This window comes from Dermacentor albipictus, chromosome 1 (genome assembly GCF_038994185.2).
Source record: "Dermacentor albipictus isolate Rhodes 1998 colony chromosome 1, USDA_Dalb.pri_finalv2, whole genome shotgun sequence".
Taxonomy (NCBI): domain Eukaryota; kingdom Metazoa; phylum Arthropoda; class Arachnida; order Ixodida; family Ixodidae; genus Dermacentor; species Dermacentor albipictus.
The window spans coordinates 355,330,887-355,345,841 of record NC_091821.1 but is presented as its reverse complement, the minus strand read 5'-3'; the positions used below and the strand labels follow the sequence as shown (position 1 = coordinate 355,345,841).

The 14,955-nt window shown below is 47.3% G+C and overlaps 1 protein-coding gene across 5 annotated transcripts in view; it reads left to right on the top strand.

Annotated features, from left to right (window-relative positions):
• The window catches only part of LOC135902324 (leucine-rich repeat neuronal protein 3-like), a 277,011-nt gene that overhangs the window by 195,334 nt on the left and 66,722 nt on the right, over positions 1 to 14,955 (top strand). The gene's annotated exons all lie outside the window — the stretch shown is intronic.

Genomic DNA, 14,955 nt, shown 5'->3' with positions numbered 1-14,955 from the left:
CACGGTAGGAATACGCCTGCGCGAAAACGCGACGGCTGTGCTTAACGTCCTTGTTATCTAGAATGCCTGTCTGCGTTTATTAATGTTCTCTTTTGTGTAACTATCCGGTTGGGCGTAAACAGCTTCGGAAGGCCATGTGCAGCCTTACAGCGGGCTCGACCGTCGCCAGGCATCGCGTGAAGTCCCTCGCGGGTGAAAGAAGTTGCCACGCGAAGCCACCGGATATAGGTCTAACAGAGTAGCGCGTTATGAATGGACGCCTTCGAAACAGGTTGTGAAACGACGTAGACTGTCAGCTCCTGTATGCAATGCAATGCGTGGAAGAGATGAGGAAACAAGCCGGTTGGTTCAACGGCTGTTTCTTTTTCTTCCGCGCTCGGCGTTGTGGGAAAACGAGGAAAGCTCTGGTGCATAATCGCGCTGTGGGTTGCGCAATTGCTGCGAAAGGTAACAGTGCATTCGCACGGACGTAAAAACTACGGTTGCAAGGACTGCGTACAATTTTGAGAAGTGCGCGACAACTGTTTGGTTGGCAGCAGGCACCTTCGTGGCGCAACGTGTCAGTCAGCATTTGCATTACAATAACGTCTGAATGATAACGTCTGAACGTCTGAATCGATTCCGAATAAATATAAAGATAGAAGTACTCTGTAATTGCACTGAGTACGGTACTGTATTTATTATAGTTCCTTACATTTTACATAGCGGAGAATCAAAGGAAAAGAAATGACGAGAGAAGTCGCTGTCGTGGAATCTACAATACGAAATGCATTTTCACCAGTGCGAGCACTTCTGTAATCTGCAGGGCATTTTAACCAACACAGCCAACAACAAAAGCACGCATCTAGCGGCAACCAGTTATAACGAAGCTTCATAAGATCGCCACCGTCGGATTCACTCCATTATCATTATAATCATTATCATCATGGTAACTGTGGTTTTGTCGACTGTAAGGTGAAGGCTTCTGCTGGCGATCTTTACTTACCCCTGTCTTGCTCCAGCTGACGCCGTCTCGTGCCTGCGAATTTCCTAACCTAATCACACCAGCTGATTCTCTGCCATCGTTTACTGCACTTCCCTTCTCATGGCACCCATTTATGTAACTATAATAGGGAAGCTATCTTCTCTACGCATTACGTGGCCTGCCAAACTTTATTTATTGCTCTTTGTGTAAACTGGAATGTCAGCTACCCCCGTTTGTTCTTCACTCCACACCGCTGTCTTACTGTCAACATTACGCCTATCGTTTTTCGTACCATCGCTCGATCCGGGCTTCTCAACACATCCTCAGGCTTCTTTCTGAACTTCCAAGTTCCCGTTTTATATGTTAGCACTGGTAGAATGCAAAGATTGTACAGATTTATTTTCAAAAAACGCTGGCTGTACTATCATTGTATTCTACCGCTCCAGTATACACAACTGACGAGGTAGCTCTGACACTGAACTAAAAAAATAATACGTCATCCACAAGCGGCGCGAACGTACCAAATGCCCTAGAGGAACCGGCATGAATAGCGTGGACATCCGCACTCATGCATTCAGGACAGGAAGCAAGGAATACTCCAACCGGGAAACTAGTTATATATATACATGCTATCGTAAGTGGTATCGAGAGTCATCACCAAAACGACGATGCCGCCTCGTCATCGTTTTCCGTAGCTATAGCAACAAAACAGAATCTCAATGAAGTGCTCGGTGTATACAGATTGTTTTCGGGCTCCAAGAACACGCCGAAGGAGATAACTGTCCTAAAAAAGAAGGTATACTATCTTTCCAGCGCCGCCGAGTTCACATTTCGTTCCCGTGCGAAGCGTTGCTCTATAGGTGGCATCACAGCAATTACATTCAACTGCATGTGCGCATTCCTTGCACGTTATTTACTTATTGTAGGTGTAACGAGTTCAATCAAGCATAGCAGAAGCGCTGTGCCTCATTTTTTTTTTCTCTCGAGGTAACGTAAAGAAAGCTGATATCAATTCAAGTAATGTTACTATTCACATCACTTACTCGGTAAGTTTCTCGGCTCTCCGTTTTTATAACGAGCATCATACGTCTTCGTGGCGCGTCTATACTACAGGAAATACGCGAAACGCGTTTCTCGAGTGTTTCCCAGAATGAAAAAATAGAAATAAAGACACATAGGAAGCCCGTCGAAATTGTTTAGTAGAACCATCGTGGCACGCTCGAGGAGCGGGCCCCCTTGGGGATGAAGACGTGTTGGGTGTATCGGCGGCCACAATTCGGCGCCCCAAGGCGTCGTGCCCGCCCGCTTGTGGGTCAAGGCGCGGCGTGGTTGATACGCCGCCATAAAGAGAGTAACCTTTTGCATATAGGCCGGCAGTGCGATATACGTATACGACGCGCCCGATTTTTTTATGGGCCGTAAAAAGCGAGATGTACCCCTCCTACCCCGTTGGGTACGCGTGAGGCGATCGCTTGTGCATTTATTTATTGTGCATTTATTTATCGCGAACAATAGCGTTCGTCTCGGGAGGATGACCGCGTACTTAGCGCCGTATAGCGCGGCCGCCGCACTGGCGCGTAGTTGGATTTAGCGCCAGGGTCACCGATGTCGGAGCTGCCTGTACAGTTTGTAGGTGTATTACATTGTTCTATGCTTAGGCCGTGAATGTGACATTCAGGTCTCCTTAAATACTGTCTCGCACTTCTGAGTGGACGAATAACAGCTTAAGAAATAGGCATGTCTACATTAAGACAGCGGCAGTGACAGCTATTGGCAGGAGAACTTGAACGTAAAGTTTATAGACCGTGTTTTGATGGTACGACGTTAGCGCTTTCGCAGCCATTAAAATGGTAATTGTTATATTTGCGTCAATTTCTTCACGTGACCCCGATTTTTGTATATTTTATTAAGATAATTAAATAAGCGGTAATGAAGTAAATGAGAAATTCAATTACTTCTCTCCGCCTTGCGGGTTTCCGCAGAACTATTGCGTCAAATTAAGAAAATTGCTCTACTCAGTGAGCAATACATATAGGGTGTTTCTTTTTCTTTCTTTGGCTGCACCAAATTAAAAAATTTCCTGTGGCATATATCACATTTCTAACCCTTCATATAAATTACTCGATAAGGCGGCCGTTACTTCTACGAGAAGCCAAATGATCAATTCAAGTAACATAATTACGCTAATTTACTGAATTACTTTATGGCAATATTTGAATTGAATTCAGTTATGTGGTTTACGCGCCAAAACCAGGATTTGATTATGAGGAACGCCGTAGTGGGGGACTCCGCATTAATTTTAACCACCAGGGGATCTTGAACGTGCCCCCCAATCCACGGGGCACGGGTGTTTTTGTATTTCACCCCCATCGAAATGCGGCAGCCGCGGCCGGGATTCGATCCCATGACCTCGTGCTTGGCAGCGCAACATAGGCGCTAAGCCACTGCGGCGGGTCTCAAGCAATATTTCAATCTACAAATTACAGCCGGTGACTTCACACAGCGTATCCACGTAAAACGTATTCTCAGGTCTGCAACAGTTTCGAGATATAGTAATTTTCGATGTGTCCGGCGAAATGTATTGGCGTTCTACTTGTTAAAGAAAACTGGTTAATGTATTGACGCTCAAAAGTAACTGGAGCAGCAATGCATTTTGTGAGAGACATAGAAAATTAGTATCCCGAAATGGTTGCAGCCAGAAGAATTTATTCCAAGTGGATACGCCGTGCGAACTCACCAGCTACTATTCGTAAATTAAAATAGGTGCCGTAAAATAATTAAGATGCTGCTTAGCGTACTTATGCTAATTATTCAATTAAGCATTTAATTTATCATAGAAGTATCGGCCACTTCATCGAGTAGTTTATATCAAGAGTTGAAATTGTTCAATCTGCGACGGGCTATCTCTTTCTTTTTCATTTTGTGCGGCTAAAAAGAAAGATCCCCCTATATTAGTGTTCGCGTTACCTGCACTTGCACTGTCCATTGTACAAAGACGCTTTCTGTATTGCGCAAAAATTGAGTTTTGTTTTTGTTCACAACGTTGTTCCTTCAATATGCGTTGTGTATTTGTAGTTCTCAGGTTTTGCTGTAACCCATACCTGCCTTAGTCGTGAAACTCGTGTCGCCAATGTTGAAATAAGTAAACAAATCACGGAAACGTTGCTTGGTATATTAGCTGGCGTTAGTTATGTGTCCTGTCCCTGCGGGATATGGCGTCAAAAGGCTTGCTGGAGTGTGTAAGTTGATTTACCTGGAAAGATTGTCACTGGTGTGTCACTAGGGCTTTGAGTGAAATAGTGTGCTTTGAAACGACATCTACTTCGATTACTTCGATCGACTTCAGTCTTCGTTCTTTGCCACCAGCTTAGCGTCAATGGTGCGCTCAGTTGAGGGAAAGAATCTTCCTTTAACCCCATTTCAGGTACATGCGCAAGACTGAACCGTTCTTTCCACGCGGTCATTGTTTGTTTTCGTCCCCCACGCTGGTCTTCGCTGTCACTTTAGGTTGCCTTCGACTGTCGCGCGCCGGCAAAACAAGAAACAAAAACAGCCGAAGCTGGCGCGGGACGCGTCACGGCGACCTCCTGTGGCGCAGCTTTGTTTTGCAGGGGACACTCAAACGCACCGTGTCGCGCAGCCATCGCCGTGCTGTCATTCACTCCGACGAGACGCCTTTGTATTTGCATTTGTGAAGACGACAACTTCGGACAAGCGGCGGCGGCGGCTGACGCGTCGACGTTCGCCCACAACCCGATCAGCCGGAAGGTGCTTGCGCTAACGAAGCACGTGACGTTGCACAATTTCGTTAACTGCAGCCGCAATCACTGCGGCAGCCAATTAACGCGGCTGTTGCGACGCTTGCAGTTCGCAAATGTTCCTGTCCAGACATGCGAGAAAAGGAGAAACGTCTTCAGGTGGGGTTGCTTGTCAGTATCAATAAGCTTACGATCTCCCTTTAACTACTTGTTCGGCTTGTTTCGATGCTGTCAGTACAGCGATGAATAACGCCCCCGCGGACTGCTGGAAATAAGATTACTAGAGGTGCAGTCACTTCGGCATTCCCGTGCCCGAATATTCCGTGCAGGATAAGAGATGATTGAAGAAATCGAGAGGACAGGGATTTTAACTATGGAAGGGTGTCTGGCTGGCTACGATACGCTGAGGGAAAGGAGGGTGAGAAGAGAAAGCTGAGAGAAAGAGAGGGGAAGGAAAGACGCGGTGAATGCGTGCACGCGGGCGTCGACGGCACCGCGCAGTCAATGGCGTTCGCACTGGCCAGTCGCCCTCAAAATAACGTAAATGCTTAGGCTGTGACCGTGGCGAGTTTTGGAAACCATAGTGTCCCGCTCATTAGCGGTTGCGCTCCTTTCGCGCTTGTGTTTTGCAGCGAAGAGCTTGCTTCATGAAATGATATGTTGTGTGAGAAATACAAACTCAAACCTTAATTCGCCGTAACCAAATCCTATAGTTATTTTTCACACGTATTGAAGGACGTTTGTCGGTCTCAACAAATCGGAAAACTGTGTGATGCTTCGCTTTACAAAACGAATGAAATTTACTGCCGGTAGGCGAGGAGAACTCAATTCCACCTCCGATGAAGGCTGTAAAGGCGCACGCTCTTCACAACGGCTTTGTGTCAACTGCAGTGGGAATGGTGCCGTATTACTGTGTCCAGAGACAACTGATTAGCTGAAAGCAGTGACGAAAATTGCCATCATATTCATCATCGACAAATAAATTAGTAGGTGATTCGCGTGCACTGACTTTGACAAGTGTGTAAAGTTTATTATTCCTTACACGAAAAATGTTCCTACACGCTTGTGCGTGTAGGAATATTTTTACGGTGGCTCCAGCTTTCAGTGATCTTTCATGGTTTTACTGAGACATAGGAACTCTTTTTTTTTTTCATCACATAGAAAGTAAATAAACTCCGCTTTCAAAACATGTTGTAGACTCAGTCCATCACTCTGGTGGAACTGTTACGTCATCTGTGTTCCGCTATATATTTCTTTATTCTTTATTCTTTATTCAAGAATTACCCCGCATTGCCCGAAGGCGTTATAGCAGGGGGGTTACAGGAGGGAAAAAAAACAAATCTTCATTCGTACAGCACACTTGCTCTTCACACAGCTGATTCCACTCCACAATAGTTTTCACGTCGTCCTGCTTTCGTAAATGGCTTAAGACTCTGCAGCATTCTAGCGCTTCGGCGCTAGCAGGCATCGCCTTTGGGGCTTTCGAATCAGGAAAAGGAAAAAAAAACGCAATGTTTACTTATCAACGTCCGGGAAATATTTCCGGAGCAAGGTGCACACACATGCGTGTGTTCAACAGTGTACACATACCCTTTACTACGCTCGCACATACGCATGCAGGTATCGCGCTCGCGTTCACTGGGCGAAAAATATATGAACGAATCTTGCGGGCCACGAGGCTCCCCAAGGCTGTTGCCGACTCTTGACACTGTGCTCGTGTTGGCCTAGGGCGCGCCCGCATTGTAAACACGTGGAGGCGGCGACTTCGCGGCCGGATGATCCTCCGCCTGGCATATAGAAAGCTGTTTGTGAACTGGCGAAAAATAGGTGGAGGAGCCTTTTGACATCCAAGAGGAAAGTAAAACGAGTGGCATACAGGGCAGCTGCGAAGCAAGTGGGGCTTTGCTGCCGTTCAGTTCTTGCTCAACCGCGAAGGAGCACGAGTGGAGGCGTGGGCGGGTGCTGCGTCACTGGTGTGCGTTTGCTTTTCTCTCTCTCTCACTGTCTCCCGGAAGTGAGCGGCATGACGAGGAGCAGAAGCTTGAAGGAACGCGCGCCGCCAGGGCTTTTATCCTTTGGCTTGCAGCTGCGCGCGGTACGTCGTTCGCAGCTGCAGTTGGAATTTAAGCTTGCGCAGGTCGGCAATTAACATCGCGGTTCGTATGGTATAACGGTTCGCAAAGAAACCGGCGCCGACAAACCGTGATAGCTAATTAAGTAGTTATCGGAGCAGGGGTGCAAGTTGATGCGCAGGCAGAGAGAGAGAGAGAATGAGAAGAGAGACGCCTCTTCTCCCTCTTTTAATAGACATATGTTTCACTATATAACCCTACGAGAAGTACTCATAAGAGAACTGAATATTAGCGGATATGACCGGCCCTTGACAGACAGTTAAGTTACGAGCTGACACTTCCGGGTGTTCGGCCCGTTAGATGGTATTCACGAAGGAGTGCATACGCCGAAGCGATGCGCATACAAGCGCTCGCGCCGGTCATTAGGATATTGTATAGACATACGTCTTGAGCGTAGAGGCGCGCCCGTTCAATTACGGACAGGGCTTATAAAAGAACGGTTAGTGTTTTGAACTCGGCCCTTGAATTCTTGGCAATAGCGTGACCGTTGTGTGTTATCAGTTATTTGTGGAAAATAAATGCATTGCTCTCTCTCTCTCCTTTTATTCTACATCTGCACTTAATACAGCAGCTTTTCAGCGAAATTTCTAAAAGACAGACGGCTACCAATAACACCCATACATAAGCCAGTCAGTGACTGAGCTTGTGCTTCGTGAGCAGTAATCTGCACGTTGGAATATACAATTTAAATGTATTCTTTCGAGATTCTAGTGCAGTGTTTGTAATCAGCAACATTCCATGCATGGGCTGCACAGAGCATCGCTTCTTCAAAATTAAATTATGGGGTTTTACGTGACAAAACCACTTTCTGATTATGAGGCACGCCGTAGCGGGGGACTCCGGAAATTTGGACCACCCGGGGTTCTTTACCGTGCACCTAAATCTAAGTACACGGGTGTTTTCGCATTTCACCCCCCATCGAGATGCGGCAGCCATGGCCGGGATACGATACCGCGACCTCGTGCTTAGCAGCCCACCACCATAGCCACTAAGCAACCACGGCGGGTAGCATCGCTTCTTCATGAACGAATCAATATATCGAAATTTCTATGTGACATTGATACTGGCCATGTCGTTTATTAAAGCCATAAAATTAGGCGGTTGCGTAAAAATGGCGACGGCCTATATTCACCCTTCGTTTATTGGTAAGAAGTAGGGGTGTGCGAATATCGAAATTTTCGAATACGAATCGAATACGAATAAGGCGAAAAACTGTCTTCGAATATCGAATCGAATATCGAATATATGTGTAGTATTAAAATATTGCAAAACGAGGTAACAATAGCTTTATTACCCTTTTAAAAATAATATTGCATTTTAAGAGGCTGCTTCAGGTTAAAGAGGCACTCATTATAGGTAATGCACTCAGGTAATGTCAGGCAATGCTCTGTGAGGTAAACGCTTGTTACAGATTATCGCGAAGGAAAATTGACTGCTCAACATGTTCAGAAAGTAAGGGCTCTCTATGCACTGTGACAACATTTGTTCAGGTAGCACTTTCTAGGTGCATATTTTATTGCGCATACTTACAGAGCACAAAAGTACATCATATATTGTTATGAAAGAGCCCTGGAATAAAGCTTGGTAAAAAAAAATCGAAACTGATCATGTCTCACGGGCCTGATGCAGATAGACTGGAACAGAGCGTACACATTCATAGTAGGGTTCGTTACAGCACTTAAGATCACAGTGCTGTGACGCTGTGTCGTCGTTTTGTACCTTCTTTTGTCCTTGTTTTGTGTTGCGCTGTGACGAACCTTACTATGAATCCCAACCAACTGGCCCAACTTGCCGTCTTGATGCAGAGCATACAGATATTGAGCGGATCATCTGAAGCTCTCAGTGAATAAACATGTTCTTAGGAGAATGTGGAGCAAGCATATAATGCGTTAATTGCTAAATTATTCACAGTGTCCGAATATTCGCCGTTTCGACCATTATTCGGCCGTCCTCGAATATTCGGGAATTGACGAATATGCATTTCTCGAATCGAATACTCTTCGAATAAGGAAAATATTCGATTCGTATTTGAAATTTCGAATATTCGCACACCCCTAGTAAGAAGGCATGTTCTGTCGCAGAATACCTCTTTGCGCGCTGCTGTAAACCCTTTCGCGAAAACCTAGGTCTTCTGCGTCCGATCCTTGCGACCGAGCAAGCAGAGTCACCTTATGCCCAAGTTATTCTATATGGAATACGAATGCATTAGCGAGAGAGCCACGGATGAAAAGCCACGACGAATGAGCCAGCCTTTTCAAGCACTCAATTAGATCTGAGATGTGCGCATGTATAGTATAGTATTCGTTTCAAGAAGCCATTGCTGAATGCGCGTATAATAGCTAGTGCCGGACGTCACCATGTCCTTGATTAAGCGCGTTCTGAAAGCGCTCCGCACGATAACCGTCTCGTGAATCGCAGTGCCGCTAAAACAAGGACACTGCACGCGATGGAACTCTGCCTGAGCACAGGTTTAACAAGAAGCGGCGCCTATGCATTGCACCGTGCTCATTCGTTGAAATCCACACGCGCCGATCTATGTGGCAAGGTCCTTAGGCACATTTTTCTTCACCAATGAATGCTGCCTTGCACGTAGGTGAGACTTTACCGGCGCGAATTTGCAGTACAATCAATTCTGCGTCACGTTCTGCGTCTCTGGCCTTACTAGTTTGAGCGGATGACTGTGTCAGTGCAAAATATGGTATCTACAAAAAACAGTTCCTGCGTTAAAGGACGGCTTTTACATCGTTATACGAAATCAAACATCTAACATAAGATGCCCAAGCGGGTTCACACTGCCGAAGATGTTAGCAGCCGCGTATTGCGGAGCTTTGCTGGGTGCATTGGCGCTAATGAATGTACGGGAATCTCACAAAGAGCAAATGCTCGGAGAAAAAAAAAAGACAGATCTAGAAGGTTATCTCGACATCTTTTTTACACCTATGCAGCCCTCAGGTTAAAGCAGCGTGAGCAAGTGGCCAGCTTCGAAGATAGGATCTGTTCCTCGGCTGAGGCTGGCAGCATCATGCGAGCGCTGTGTAAGCCTTCGCTGCGGTATTTCGCATCCTCCGCACGATGTAGCCATGCGGGACAGCATTTCTAGATAACTGACACTGCCTACATCTCCTGTTTCCCCAACCGCATTACCCCTAGTAGGCCGACAGGGCATCCACTGTTCAGTAAAGCTTTTTCATCATCATCATCATACACATGCCTAGACAGTGTGTTTTCGCACAATATTGCGCTCCTCCATGATTTTAACGTTACAAGCTACATCTCCCAATGTCCTGAGGTTCTCAGTAAGCGCCTGTAAAGACGGCCTTTGGCTTTTAACACAATGTGCGATATTTTGGCTCCTTCGGTGGCATTGGAAGCTGCCAGCGAAAAACAACGAACGGCATTCTGTCGTCGATGGCCGTCACTGCAGGGACGCTTATTCCGCGCCATGTGCGCGTCTGTCCTGTCGCGTCGCCATTTCATAACAAGCCCCTGAAGCGCCGTCGAAGAGGCTGAAAAGTGTGGGAGTGTACGCGCAAGCGGCAGTAGCAAACAGAGACAAGCAATATAAGGCAGAGAACAAAAAGAAGAGACGAAATCGGGGTATGACATCCGTGGGTTTCGCCCGGAGCCCGGGAACTCTGCGAGGAAAGGGAAGGGAAACAACCTCGGCTGCGGTTGTTCCTCCACGGATTTCGCGGTGACATTTGACAGAAGCTCCATGCTCGCTTTTCGTGTTTTATCGCTTTATCTCTCTTCCGTGTTTTGTGTGGCTTGTCGTTGCAACGCGTGGCTTCCTTCTCGATGCTCTTGAACCTTTTCGTTCCTGTCTGCGGCGTCAAGCGTGAACGCGGTTGACACACTGTGTATCTGTAAAAAGAAGCACGCATGCTGAACGGGCACGCGACTCGTGCACTTGCGCCGTTGTCTCTTCAGAGTCCTTCTGCTGGTAATGAGCCGTTGAAAGAACGAATTCAATGATTAATTGGTCCAATGCGCGCTTCGGTATGATGAATCAGCGCATTACTTATAAGCAGCAAGAAAGAATGTGGAAAGCCTTATGTTTCGTATTGCTCTGAGCTATATACAATGCCACATTTGCCCGTTGTGTTTGGTGTGAGATGTGGCACATTGTGAGCTTCTTTTTATTTGTATTTATTGGCAGTATGCTTTGCAGGCAAATTGAAAAAAAAAAAAAGGAAAACGCTATAGTAAGCTATTACATGCGTTCTCGTGAGCGGGGTGATTGAATCTATCGCTTTTACTTATGTGCACTTTTGTTTTTCTGCAACGTCACATACTAAATTGATCTCGTCAAAATGTGAAAGACGAAAAAAATAAACCGATTTCAGTGTAAATATTGCATAGGTACATGTCGACCAGGGGAGTGATTACGGGCTGTAGGGTTTGGAGTACGGAACTTCGGGATGATAACCCAAACTTGGGAGGATTTATTCTACATTATGTACAGGGACGAGAGCGTCAATTAACAGTCGTACAGTCATTTCGGGCCGGCAGCAACTCGGACGCTGCGGCCCGCGGCAAGAAGTTCGAGAGAGGTGAATCAGGGAGTCAGGGCATGTCCCAGAATTCTCAGGTCTCTCGTGGAAGGCTTCTTATAAGCCCTTCGAGCACTGCAAGTCACGTCATGTTTGACCAATGGGAGAGTCCACTCCGATGACGCCACTTGCAGCCAATGGTAGGCGCCCGTGTCGCGTGGCACACCTGTCGGGGCTCTCTGCGGTCTTGCCACGCAGACTGGCAATCCACTTGTAGGCTGGAGAAGGAGCGGGGGGGCGCTCGTGCACCTGCTTCATTGTCGGATGCCCACCTGCTAATCCCGGCGGCGCAGGAACTTGTTGGCACGTAAACTTGTTGCCTCGGCCGCTTCTCTGGAATGCGCTTTCCTGCTTTTGCATTCCTCAATTAGCTGTGCTGCAATCCGACGTGGTCTGGGGAACTCGAAGTAATCGCAGGAACCAGCTCCATATCTAACAGCTCGTCCTCGCCCCGGTTGTTCTGAATGGCCGGTGAAATCAATTCGCTGGCCATGAGGAACGTTGATAGAAGCTGCAGGGTACTGGGGTCGAGCCACGTTTGACGAACTTCGGGATCCTTGGCCCTGGAGAACAAACGTCAAACAAACAAAACAACACAGCGCTGCCCCACGTGTAAGCGCAGGCTCTTCGCCCCTGACTCGCCAGGCTATTACTGAGTCAAAATCAACCCTGATCTTTTAGTTCCCCAATTTTGACAACAGTTCCAACCACCCTTCCAAACAGCTATCCATTTCTCCTCGAATGCCGACGAGACCAGAGTACTATTGTTGTTGCAAAACAAAAGGGTCGTTGACGATGCAAACAACAAATGAAAACAGCCGAACATAACTTAAGTGGCCTAACTACACGAACAGCATGTTTCCAATCTATCACAGTGGCGTACTTATCGCACGTAATGGTGCCACTGAACAATCTGGTCAACCTCACAAGTACGTAATCACAAGCGCACTAGCCTTGTGGTCACTAAACAAAACGCGTACTTGCGTTGTAGGCAAACTTTTCACTTACGCTTACTCACGTTTCTTCCCTGAAAGTCCTACAGGACACGTGACGTAAACGAACAATTAAACTCGCGGGACTTACACACTCCGCAGAACTCTTAAAATGATGCGTCTTCTACTAACTCTTTCCACGCACGTTCACTAAAGAAGTCAGAATACGGCTGCCCTCACACACACTAGCAACCCAGTCATAAAGTCTGCTTCCTTCCGTCCACACAGGACACGCGCTAATGGAACTAAAAACGCTTCTCCGTGCAAATCATGCACTCACTTAAAATCTACGCGCTTAACCTTAGGAAATTCACAAACACTTAAAGAAGGTTAAATAACACACGCGCTTTACCATAGGCCTCTGAACGATAACCTTGACCCTCAGGTTACTCACACATAAAAAAAGAAAGCCTATATACTTATTAATGAGCATCTCGCGAGACTACATGTTTACACAAACGCGTCTTTCAAATCTCGGAGCTTTCTCCAACCAAAACATAAACAAAGCTCATACCTTACACCTTGAAAGAAATCCCAGTCTCAAATCGCGAAAACTTTCCGATGCTCAAAAATAAAACAAAACAACACGTTTTACTTCTACGGAAGGGCTCTTGGCCTCCCTTTGCAAACGCTTACGTCTGACTCATACTTTGAGTCTAACCCGGGGTGGACGTGGTCTGAAAGCTACTCTGGCTGCCGAGAGACAACAAAAGGGCTGATTCACTATCAGCTCCCCCAAGACGTTACGGTCTCCTGCCAATTTGCGTCCTCGCGCCCCGCTTTCAACACAAACCCGATTGACCGCGTCGCTTCTCCCCACCTGGTCTCGTCCTTCCACCTTGCGTTTCTTCGAACTGCACGCTGAGCTGTGAAAAGAACTACGGAACGACGAGGAGATTAACAGCCTCGTGCCCTTTGTCCGCGTCCGAACAGAACATTCTTCGCGGTCCCCCTTTGACCGGTGGCTCGAACTTTTTGGATGCGTCAACATCGTCCTTGACGACCGCACCTGTTTCCTCGCGCCCTGCCCTTTTGGGTTTCTCGCCATCTTTGGCGGCGCTACATTAATTACCGACTTTCGGTTTTTACCGCGCTTCTTTTTAAGGCGCTTTCTCTTTGCACTAGCCTTCATGTCGCCTTCTCGTGCCTCGTGCTGGCCGGTACACATTTCGTCGGCCCGGATCGGTCTCTTACCCGCACAGTCTGAGTGATTTACATTTAAATCTACTCTCTCTCTGCCTCGACTGGCGGACAGCCCAACCGACTCTGGCACAATGCAGCAGGCTTTACTCGAGTTAGACAACTCGCACTCTTGCGAACTGCCCTCTGCTACATTGCCCAGCTCACGCTGTGCATCGGCACACAGCCCGTCGGTATCGATCGCTGTCTCACGCGCACAGTCCGAATGATTAACAACTGAATCATTCCTATCTAGGCCATCTAGACTGGCGGAGAGCCGCACCGATCCCTGAACAATGCAGTTGTTCTCACGTGGACTACGGAGCTCGCCATCCCGAGAATTACCCTCAACTGCATCGCTCAGCTCGCACTTCACTTCTGCACGCAGATCTGGCTCTACATGGGTGCTCGCGTCTGTCGCGTCAACAGTACCCTTTTCCTCGCTAGCAACCTCGCTAACATTACCAGCGACGCACACACGCGGTAACTGTGCCAATTTGTTCGCAGCTGGCCTAGCTGTCTCCACAGTCATCTGTTGGCACAGCACCTCGTCGCTCTCCTTGCGGCCTTTAACGGCCTCTGTTGCCACTAAGGCATCGTTAGCAGCTAGCCTTTTCCCTTCACTTAAGAATCTGCAGCCAATCTCACAGGCACTACTCTTTTCGTCGGCTTCTGGCGAAAATCTGCGAGACACTTGCTCATTCTTTCGCTCTGTACTACTTACAGAATTCTCAGACAGCCGTTGTCTCTGTGCCAATAACTGATCACAATACTGTATCTCTTTGATCAGCGCTGCCTTCTCTCTCTCATACTTTTCCTCTTGCTCAAGCTTACGTTGATTCTCACGTTCGCGTGCCTTCTCACGTTCGTGACGCTGACACCTAAGAGTAAGTTCTTGAAGCTCCTGCTTCCGTTCATTCTCGCGTTCTTCACGCTTAAGCTCACTCCTAAGTTCACGACGCGCTCGCAAACGTACACGACGCTCTCGCTCCCGTGGCTCCTGTATCACTTCCCAAGCAAGCTCAATGCTTTTGTGATCATTGCCACTATCATTAATCGCCTTTATGATAGCTGGCGTTTCCATCCGTTCGTCCGCCTCAACTCCCAAATCGTCGCACACCAACAACAAATCTAACCTCGCCAACCTTCTAAGATCCATGGCAGCTGCCCCGACAGGTGGTTAAAACTGTTTTCCTTAATTAATTTGTGCAAACACACAATGCAACAAATTCCCGATTCCCAGAACTATCAAAATTGAACACACAACCTTTGAGTCTGGCGAATCATAAGGAAAAAAACCACGCGCTCACTTACGGTTGCAGCACCCTGCCATCCGGCTCATCTGTCCGCTGTTCCAGGTTCCTCTGGACTCCCTGG